This window comes from Solanum lycopersicum, chromosome 9 (assembly GCF_036512215.1).
Source record: "Solanum lycopersicum chromosome 9, SLM_r2.1".
NCBI classification, from domain to species: domain Eukaryota; kingdom Viridiplantae; phylum Streptophyta; class Magnoliopsida; order Solanales; family Solanaceae; genus Solanum; species Solanum lycopersicum.
The window spans coordinates 61,930,071-61,941,865 of record NC_090808.1 but is presented as its reverse complement, the minus strand read 5'-3'; positions in this window follow the sequence as shown (position 1 = coordinate 61,941,865).

Sequence of the window (11,795 nt, the reverse complement as noted above, 5' to 3'; positions counted from 1 at the left end):
TCCGTCGTCAAAAATGCCAAATGTTTTCGTGGACATCCGTCAAGACCTTTTCTATGCATACGGTTAGCCATCACTGCTTGTACGACCCATTTGGAGGGTCAAACGAGCTCCGAAGCGAGCATACGCCTCATTTCGACGATTTTCGTGTGCTATAGCACACAATTTTTTGGGTGATTCGGATTCTGTTGTCAAAAATGCCAAATTTTTCATGGAGATCCGTCAAGACCTTTTCTATGCATACGGTTGGCCATCACGGCTTGTCTGACCCATTTGGAGGGTCAAACGAGCCCCGAAGCGAGCATACGCCTTATTTCGATGATTTTTGTGTGCTATAACACACAATATTTTTTGGGTGATCCGGATTCTGACGTCAAAAATGCCAAATTTTTTCGTGGACGTCCGTTAAGACATTATCTATGCATACGGTTGGCCGTCACGGCTTGTCCGACCTACTTGGAGGGTCAAACGATCCCCGAAGCGAGCATACTCCTCATTTCAATGATTATCGTGTGTGTAGCACACCACTTTTGGGTGATATGGAATCCGACGTCAAAAATGCCAAATTTTTTCGTGGACGTCCATCAAGACCTTGTCAATGCATAAGGTTGGGCATCACGGCTTGCCCGACCCACTTGGAGGGTCTAACGAGCCCCGAAGCGAGCATACGCCTCATTTTGACGATTTTCGTGTGCTATAGCACACCATTTTTTGGGTGATCCGGAGTCCGACGTCAAAAATGCCAAATATTTTGGTGGACGTCCGTCAAGACCTTGTCTATGCATATGGTTGGCCATCACGGCTTGTTCGACCCATTTGGAGGGTCAAACGAGCCCCGAAGTGAGCATACGCCTCATTTCGACTATTTTCGTGTGCTATAGCACACCATTTTTTGAGTGAGCCTGATTCCGACGTCAAAAATGCAAAATTTTTTTGTGGACGTCCTTCAAGACATTTTCTATGCATACGGTTGGCCATCACATCTTTTCCGAACCATTTGGAGGGTCAAACGAGCCCGGAAGCGAGCATACGCCTCATTTCGACGATTTTCGTGTGCTATAGCACACAATTTTTTCGGTGATCCGAATTTCGACGTTAAAAAGGCCAAATTTTTTTGTGGCAGTGCGTCAAGACCTTCTCAATGCATTTGGTTGGACATCACGGCTTGTCTGACCCATTTGGAGGGTCAAACGATCCCCGAAAAGAGCATACGCCTCATTTCGATGATTTTCGTGTGCTATAGCACACCATTTTTTGGGTGATCCGAATTCCGTCGTCAAAAATGCCAATTGTTTTCGTGGACGTCATTCAAGACCTTGTCTATGCATATGTTTGGCCATCACGTCTTGTTCGACCCATTTGGAGTTTCAAACAAGCCCCAAAGCGAGCATACGCCTCATTTCGACGATTTTCGTGTGCTATAGCACACCATTTTTTTGGTGGTCCAGATTCCGACGTCAAAAATGCCAAAATTTTTCGTGGACGTCCGTCAAGACTTTTCTATGCATATGGTTGGCCATCACGGCTTGTCCGACCAATTTGAAGGGTCAAACGAGCCCCGAAGCGAGCATATGCCTCATTTCAATGATTTTCGTGTGCTATAGCACACCATTTTTTGGGTGATCCGGATTCCGACGTCAAAAATGCCAAATGTTTTCATGGACGTCCGTCAAGACCTTGTCTATGCATATGGTTGGCCATCATGGCTTGTCCGACCCATTTTGAGGGTGAAACGAGCCCCGAAGCGAGCATACGCTTCATTTCGACAATTTTCGTGTGCTATAGCACACCATTTTTTGGGTGATCCGGATTCCGACGTCAAAAATGCCAAATGTTTTTGTGGACGTCCGTCAAGACCTTGTCTATGCATACGGTTGGCCATCACGTCTTGTCCGACCCATTTGGAGGGTCAAGCGAGCCCGAAGCGAGCATACGCCTCATTTCAATGATTTTCGTGTGCTATAGCACATCATTTTTTTGGTGATCCGTATTCCGACGTCAAAAATAGTAAATTTTTTTGTGGACGTCCCTCAAGACCTTGTCAATGCATACGTTTGTACATCACGGCTTGTCCGACCCATTTGGAGTGTCAAACGAGCCCCGAAGCGAGCATACGCCTCATTTCGACGATTTTCGTGTGGTATAGCACACCATTTTTTGGGTGATCCGGATTCTGATGTCAAAAATGCCAAATTTTTTTGTAGACATCCGTTAAGACCTTGTCTATGCATACAGTTGTCCATCACGACTTTTCCGACCCATTTGGAGGGTCAAACGATCTCCGAAGCGAGCATCAACTCATTTTGACGATTTTCGTGTGCTATAGCACGCCATTTTTGGGTGATCCGGATTGCAACGTCAAAAATGCCAAAAGTTTTCGTGGACATCCGTCAAGACCTTTTCTATGCATACGGTTGGCCATCACGGCTTGTACGACCCATTTAAAGGGTCACTCAAGCCCCGAAGCGAGCATACGCCTCATTTCGACAATTTTCGTGTGCTATAGCACACCATTTTTTGGGTGATCTGGATTCCGACGTCAAAAATGTGAAATTTTTTTGTGGACGTCCATCAAAACCTTTTTTATGCATACGGTTGGCCATCACGGCTTGTACGGCCCATTTGGAGGGTCAAACGAGCCCCGAAGTGAGCATACGCCTCATTTCTATGATTTTCGTGTGCTATAGCACCCAATTTTTTGGGTGATTCGGATTTCGACGTCAAAAATGCCAATTTTTTTTGTGGACGTTCGTCATAACCTTGTATATGCCTACAGTTGGCCATCACGACTTGTCAGACCCATTTGGAGGGTCAAACGAGCCACGAAGCGAGCATACGCCTCATTTCGACGATTTCCGTGTGCTATGGCACACCATTTTTTGGGTGATCCGGATTCCGACGTCAAAAATGCAAAATTTTTTCGTGGACGTCTCTCAAGACCTTGTCTATGCATACGGTTGGCCATCACGGCTTGTCCGACCCATTTGGAGGGTCAAACGAGCCCCGAAGTGAGTATACGCCTTATTTGGACGAATTTCGTGTGCTATAGCAAACCATTTTTTGGGTGATCAGGATTCCATCATCAAAAATGCCAAATTTTTTCGTGGACGTCCGTCAAGGCCTTATCTATGCATACGGTTGGCCATCACGGCTTGTCAAACCCATTTGGAGGGTCAAACGAGCCCCAAAGAGAGCATACGCCTCATTTAGACAATTTTCGTGTGCTATAGCACACCATTTTTTTGGTTATCCGGATTTTTACGTTAAAAATAACAAATTTTTTCGTGGACGTCTGTCAAGACCTTGTCTATGCATACGGTTGGCCATCACGGCTTGTCCGACCCATTTGGAGGATCAAACGAGCCCCAAAGCGAGCATACGTCTCATTTCGACGATTTTCGTGTGCTAATAAAGCACACCATTTTTTGGGTGATCCAGAATCCGACGTCAAAAATGCCAAATTTTTTCATGGATGTCCGTTAAGACCTTGTCTATGCATACGGTTGGCCATAACGGCTTGTTCGACCCATTTGGAGGGTCAAACGAGCCTCGAAGCGAGCATACGCCTCATTTCAACGATTTTCGTGTGCTATAGCACACCATTTTTTGGGTGATCCGGATTCCGATGTCAAAAATGCCAAATGTTTTTGTGGACGTCCGTCTAGACCTTGTCTATGCATACGGTTAGCCTTCAAACGAGCCCCGAAGCGAGCATACTCCTTATTTCGACTATTTTTCGTGTGCTATAGCACACCATTTTTTGGGTGATCCACATTCCGACGTCAAAAATGCCAAGTTTTTTAATGAACGTCTGTCAAGACCTTGTCTATGCATACGGTTGGCCATCATGGCTTGGCTGACCCATTTGGAGGGTCAAACGAGCCCCGAAGCTAGCATGCGCCTCATCTCGACGATTTTCGTATAGCACTCTATTTTTTGGGTGATCCGGATTCGAACGTCAAAAATGCCAAATTTTTTCGTGGACATCCGTCAAGACCTTGTCTATGCATACGGTTGGACATCACGGCATGTCCGACCCATTTGGAGGGTCAAACGAGCCCCGAAGCGTGCATACGCCTCATTTCGACGATTTTCGTGTGCTATAACACACCATTTTTTGGGTGATCCAGATTTCGACGTCAAAAATGACAAATTTTTTCGTGGACGTCCTTTAAGACCTTGTCTATGCATACGGTTGGCCATCGCAACTTGTCCGACCCATTTGGAGGGTCAAACGAGCCCCGAAGCGAGCATACGTCTCATTTCGACGATTTTCGTGTGCTATTGCACACTATTTTTTAGGAGATCCGGATTCCGACGTCAAAAATGCCAAATATTTTCGTGGACGTCCGTCAAGACCTTTTCTATGCATACGGTTGGCCATCACGACATGTCCGACCCATTTGGAGGGTAAAATAAGCCCCGAAGCGAGCATACGTCTCATTTCGACGATTTTCGTGTGCTATAGCACACCATTTTTTGGGTGATTCGTATTCCGACGTCAAAAATACCAATTTTTTTGTGGACGTCCGTCAAAACCTTGTCTATGCATACGGTTGGCCATTACGGCTTTTCCTACCAATTTGGAGGGTTAAACGAGCCCCGAAGCGAGCATACGCCTCATTTCGACGATTTTCGTGTGGTATAGCACACCATTTTTGGGTGATCCAGATTCTGATGTCAAAAATGCCAAATGTTTTCGTAGACATCCGTCAAGACCTTGTCTATGCATACGGTTGTCCATCATGGCTTGTCCGACCCATTTGGAGGGTCAAACGATCTCCGAAGCGAGCATCAACTCATTTCGACGATTTTCGTGTGCTATAGCACGCCATTTTTGGGTGATCCGGATTCCAACATCAAAAATGCCAAAATTTTCGTGGACGTCCGTCAAGACCTTTTCTATGCATACGGTTGGCCATCACGGCTTGTACGACCAATTTGGAGGGTCAAACGAGCCCCAAAGCGAGCATATGCCTGATTTTGACGATTTTCGTGTGCCACCATTTTTTGGGTGATCCGGATTCCGACGTCAAAAATGTGAAATTTTTTTGTGGACGTCCATCAAGACCTTGTCTATGCATACGGTTGGCCATCACAGCCTGTAGGACCCATTTGGAGGGTCAAACGAGCCCCAAAGCGAGCATACGCCTCATTTTGACGATTATCGTGTGCTATAGCACACCATTTTTTGGGTGATCCAGATTCTGATTTCAAAAATGCCAAATGTTTTCGTAGAAGTCCTTAAGACCTTGTCTATGCATACGATTGGCCATATCGGCTTGTACGACCCATTGGGAGGGTCAAACGAGCCACAAAGCGAGCTTACGCCTCATTTCGATGATTTTCGTGTGCTATAGCACACCATTTTTTGGATGATTCGGACGTAAAAAAGGCCAAATTTTTTCGTGAACATCCGTCAAGACCTTGTCTATGCATACGGTTGGCCATCACGGCTTGTTCGACCCATTTGGAGGGTCAAACGAGCCCCGAAGCGAGCATACTCCTCATTTCGACAATTTTCGTGTGCTATCGCACACCATTTTTTGGGTGATCCGGAATCCGACGTCAAAAATGCCAAATTTTTTTGTGGACGTTCGTCAGACCTTGTCTATGCATACGGTTGGCCATCATGGCTTGTCCGACCCATTTGGAGGGTCGAACGAGCCCCGAAGCGAGCATACGCCTTATTTCGACGATTTTCGTGTGCTATAGCACACCATTTTTTGGGTGATCCGGATTCCAACGTCAAAAATGCCAGATTTTTTCGTGGACGTCCGTCAAGACCTTGTCTATGCTTACGGTTGGCCATCACGGCTTGTTCGACACATTTGGAGGGTCAAACGAGACCCGAAGCGAGCATACTCCTCATTTCGATAATTTTCGTGTGCTATCGCACACCATTTTTTGGGTGATCCGGATTCCGACGTTAAAAATGCCAAATTTTTTTGTGGACGTTCGTCAGACCTTGTCTATTTATACGGTCGGCCATCACGGCTTGTCCGACCCATTTGGAGGGTCAAACGAGCCCCGAAGCGAGCATACGCCTCATTTCGACGATTTTCGTGTGCTATATTACACCATTTTTTGGGTGATCCGGATTCTGACGTCAAAAATGCCAAATTTTTTCGTGGACGTCCGTCAAGACATTGTCTATGCATACAGTTTTCCATCATGGCTTGTTCGACCCATTAGGAGGGTCAAACGAGCCCCGAAACGAGCGTACGCCTCATTTCGACGATTTTCGTGTGCTATAGCACACCATTTTTTGGGTGATCCGGATTCTGACGTCAAAAATGCCAAATGTTTTCATGGACGTCCGTCAAGACCTTCTCTATGCATACGGTTGGCCGTCACGGATTGTCCGACCCATTTGGAGGGTCAAACGAGCCCCGAAGCGAGCATACGCCTCATTTCTACGATTTTCGTGTGCTATAGGACACCATTTTTTGAGTGATCAAGATTCTGACGTCAAAAATGCCAAATTTTTTCATGGACGTCCATCAAGACCTTGTCTATGCATACGGTTGGCCATCACGGCTAGTATGACCCATTTGGAGGGTCAAACGAGCCCCGTAGCGAGCATACGCCTCATTTCAACGATTTTCGTGTGCTATAGCACAACGTTTTTTGGGTGATCCGGATTTCGATGTCAAAAATGCTAAATGTTTTTGTGGACGTCCTTCTATACCTTGTCTATGCATACGGTTAGCCTTTAAATGAGCCTCGAAGCGAGCATACTCCTTATTTCGACTATTTTTCGTGTGCTATAGCACACCATTTTTTGGGTGATCCAGATTCCGATGTCAAAAATGCCAAATTTTTTCATGGACGTCCATCAAGACCTTGTCTATGCATACGGTTGGCCATCACGGCTAGTATGACCCATTTGGAGGGTCAAACGAGCCCCGTAGCGAGCATACGCCTCAATTCAACGATTTTCGTGTGCTATAGCACAACGTTTTTTGGGTGATCTGGATTCCGATGTCAAAAATGCTAAATGTTTTTGTGGACGTCCTTCTAGACCTTGTCTATGCATACGGTTAGCCTTTAAATGAGCCTCGAAGCGAGCATACTCCTTATTTCGACTATTTTTCGTGTGCTATAGCACACTATTTTTTGGGTGATCCGAATTCGAACGTCAAAAAGGCCAAATTTTTTCGTGGACATACGTCAAGACCATGTCTATGCATACGGTTGGACATCACAGCTTGTCCGACCCATTTGGAGGGTCAAACGAGCCCCGAAGCGAGCATACGCCTCATTTCAACAATTTTTGTATGCTATAGCACACCATTTTTTGGGTGATCCGGATTTCGAAGTCAAAAATGCCAAATGTTTTCGTGGACGTCCTTCAAGACCTTGTCTATGCATACGGTTGACCATCATGGATTGTCCGACCCATTTGGAGGGTCAAACGAGCCCGGAAGCGAGCATACGTCTCATTTCGACGATTTTCGTGTGCTATAGCACACCATTTTTTGCTTGATTCGTATTCCGACGTCAAAAATGCCAATTTTTTCATGGACCTCCGTCAAAACCTTGTCTTTGCATACGGTTGGCCATCACGGCTTTTCCTACCAATTTGGAGGGTTAAACGAGCCCCGAAGCGAGCATACGCCTCATTTCGACGATTTTCGTGTGGTATAGCACGCCATTTTTGGCTGATCCAGATTCTGATGTCAAAAATGCCAAATGTTTTCGTAGACATCCGTCAAGACCTTTTCTATGCATACGGGGTTCCATCACGGCTTGTCCGACCCATTTGGAGGGTCAAACGATCTCCGAAGCGAGCATCAACTCATTTCGACGATTTTCGTATTCTATCGCACGCCATTTTTGGGTGATCCAGATTCCAACGTCAAAAATGCCAAAAGTTTTCGTGGACGTCCGTCAAGACCTTTTCTATGCATACGGTTGGCCATCACGGCTTGTACGACCCATTTGGAGGGTCAAACGAGCCCCGAAGCGAGCATACGCCTCATTTCGATGATTTTCGTGTGCTATAGCACATCATTTTTTGGGTGATCCAGATTCTGACATCAAAAATACCAAATGTTTTCGTGGACGTCCGTTAAGACATTGTCTATGCATACGGTTGGCCATCACGGCTTGTCCGACCCATTTGGAGGGTTAAACGAGCCTCGAAGCGAGCATATTCCTCATTTCGACAATTTTCGTGTGCTATAGCACACCATTTTTTGGGTGATCCGGATTTCAACGTCAAAAATGCCAAGTTTTTTCGTGGACGTCCTTCAACACCTTGTCTATGCATATGGTTGGCCATCATGGCTTGTCCGACCCATTTTGAGGGTGAAACGAGCCCCGAAGCGAGCATACGCCTCATTTCAATGATTTTCGTGTGCTATAGCACACCATTTTTTTGGTGATCCGTATTCCGATGTCAAAAATAGAAAACTTTTTTGTGGACGTCCCTCAAGACCTTGTCTATGCATACGGTTGGACATAAAGGCTTGTTCGACCCATTTGGAGGGTCAAACGAGCCCCGAAGCAAGCATACGCCTCATTTCGACGATTTTCGTGTGCTATAGCACACCATTTTTTGGGTGATCCGGATTCCGACGTCAAAAATGCCAAATTTTTTCATGGACGTCCGTCAAGACCTTGTCTATGCATACGATTAGCCATCACGGCTTTTCCAACCCATTTGGAGGGTCAAACGAGCCCTAAGCGAGCATACGCCTCATTTTGACGATTTTCGTGTGCTATAGCACACCATTTTTTTGGTGATCCGTATTCCGACGTCCAAAATAGCAAATTTTTTTGTGGACGACCCTCAAGACCTTGTGTATGCATACGGTTGGACATCATGGCTTGTTCGACCCATTTGGAGGGTCAAACGAGCCCCGAAGCGAGCATACGCCTCATTTCGACGATTTTCGTGTGCTATAGCACACCATTTTTTGGGTGATCCGGATTCCGACATCAAAAACGCCAAATTTTTTCGTGGACGTCCTTCAAGACCTTGTCTATGCATACGATTGGCCATCACGGCTTTTTCAACCCATTTGGAGGGTCAAACGAGCCCTAAGCGAGCATACGCCTCATTTCAATGATTTTCGTGTGCTATAGCACACCATTTTTTGGGTGGTCCGGATTCCGACGTCAAAATTGCCAAATTTTTTCATGGACGTCCGTCAAGACCTTGTCAATGCATATGGTTGGACATCACGGCTTGTCCGACCCATTTAGAGGGTCAAACGAGCCCCGAAGAGAGTATACGCCTCATTTTGACGATTTTCGTGTGCTATAGCACACCATTTTTTGGGTGATCCAGATTCCGATGTCAAAAATTCCAAATTTTTTCGTGGACTTCCGTCAAGACCATGTCTATGCATACGGTTGGCCTTCAAACGAGCCCCAAAGCGAGCATACCCCTCATTTCAATGATTTTCATGTGCTATAGCACACCATTTTTTGGTGATCCGTATTTCGACGTCAAAAATGCCAAATTTTTTCATTGACGTCCATCAAGACCTTGTCTATGCATACAGTTGTCCATCACGGCTTGTCCGACCCATTTGGAGGGTTAAACGAGCCCCGAAGCGAGCATACGCCTCATTTCAACGATTTTTGTGTGCTATAGAACACCATTTTTTTGGTGATCCAGATTCTGACTTCAAAAATGCCAAATTTTTTCGTGGACGTCCGTCAAGACCTTATCTATGCATACGGTTGGCCATCGCAACTTGTCCGACCCATTTGGAGGGTCAAACGAGCCGCGAAGCGAGCATTCGCCTTATTTCGACGATTTTCGTGTGCTATAGCACACCATTTTTTGGGTGATCTAGATTCCGACGTCAAAAATGCCAAATTTTTTTGTGGACGTCCATCAAGACTTTGGGTATGCATAAAGTTGGTCATCACGTCTTTTCCGACCCATTTGGAGGGTCAAACGAGCCCCGAAGCGAGCATACGCCTCATTTCAACGATTTTCGTGTGCTATAGCACACCATTTTTTTGGTGATCCGAATTCCGACGTGAAAAATGCCAAATTTTTTTGGTGGTTGTCCTTCAAGACCTTGTCTATGCATACGGTTGGCCATCACGGCTTGTCCGACCCATTTGGAGGGTAAAACGAGCCCCGAAGTGAGCATACACCTCATTTCGATGATTTTCGTGTGCTATTGCACACCATTTTTTGGGTTATCCGGATTCCGACGTCAAAGATGCCAAATTTTTTCGTGGACGTCCGTCAAGACCTTGTTTATGCATACTATTGGCCATAACAGCTTGTAATACCCATTTGGAGGGTCAAACGAGCCCCGAAACGAGCATACGCCTCATTTCGACGATTTTCGTGTGCTATAGCATACCATTTTTTGGGTGATCCAGATTCCGACGTCAAAAATGCCAAATTTTTTCGTGGACGTCCGTCAAGACCTTGTCTATACATATGGTTTGCCATCATGTCTTGTCCGACCCATTTGAAGGGTCAAACGAACCCAGAAGCGAGCATAAGCCTCATTTTGATGATTTTCGTGTGCTATAGCACACCATTTTTTGGGTGATCCAGATTCCGACGTCAAAAATGCCAAATGTTTTCGTAGAAGTCCGTCAAGACCTTGTCTATGCATACGGTAGGCCATATCGGCTTGTCCGACCCATTGGGAGGGTCAAACGAGCCACGAAGCGAGCTTACGCCTCATTTCGATGATTTTTATGTCCTATAGCATACTAATTTTAGGGTGATCCAGATTCCGACGTCAAAAATGCCAAATGTTTTCGTGGACGTCCGTCAAGACCTTGTCTATGCATAAGGTTGGCCATCACGGCTTGTTTGACCCATTTAGAGGGTCAAACGAGCCCCGAAGCGAGCATACTCCTCATTTCGACAATTTTCGTGTGCTATAGCACACCATTTTTTGGGTGATCCGGATTCCGCCGTCAAAAATGCCAAATTTTTTTGTGAACGTTCATCAGACCTTGTCTATGCATACGGTTGGCCATCACGGCTTGTCCGACCCATTTGGAGGGTCAAACTAGCTCCGAAGCGAGCATACGCCTCATTTCGACGATTTTCGTGTGCTATAGCACACCATTTTTTGGTGATCCGGATTCTGACGTCAAAAATGCCAAATTTTTTCGTGGACGTTCGTCAAGACCTTGTCTATGCATACAGTTTTCTATCACGGCTTGTTCGACCCATTTGGAGGGTCAAACAAGCCCCGAAGCGAGCACACGCCTCATTTCGATGATTTTCGTGTGCTATATCACACCATTTTTTGGGTGATCCGGATTCCGACGTCAAAAATGCCAAATGTTTTCATGGACGTCCGTCAAGACCTTCTCTATGCATACAGTTGGCCATCACAGATTGTCCGACCCATTTGGAGGGTCAAACGGGCCCCGAAGCGAGCATACGCCTCATTTCGACGATTTTCGTGTGCTATAGCACACCATTTTTTGGGTGATCCAGATTCCGACGTAAAAAATGCCAAATTTTTTCGTGGACGTCCGTCAAGACCTTGTCTATGCATACGGTTGGCCATCACGGCTAGTATGACCCATTTGGAGGGTCAAACGAGCCCCGAAGCGAGCATACGCCTCATTTCGACGATTTTCGTGTGCTATAGCACACTATTTTTTGGGTGATCCGGATTTCAATGTCAAAAATGCCCAATTTTTTCGTGGACGTCCGTCAAGACCTTTTCTATTAATAAGGTTTGCCATCACGGCTTGTCCAACCCATTTGGAGGGTCAAACGAGCTCCGAAGCGAGCATACGCCTCATTTCGACGATTTTTGTGTGCTTTAGCACACTATTTTTTGGGTGAT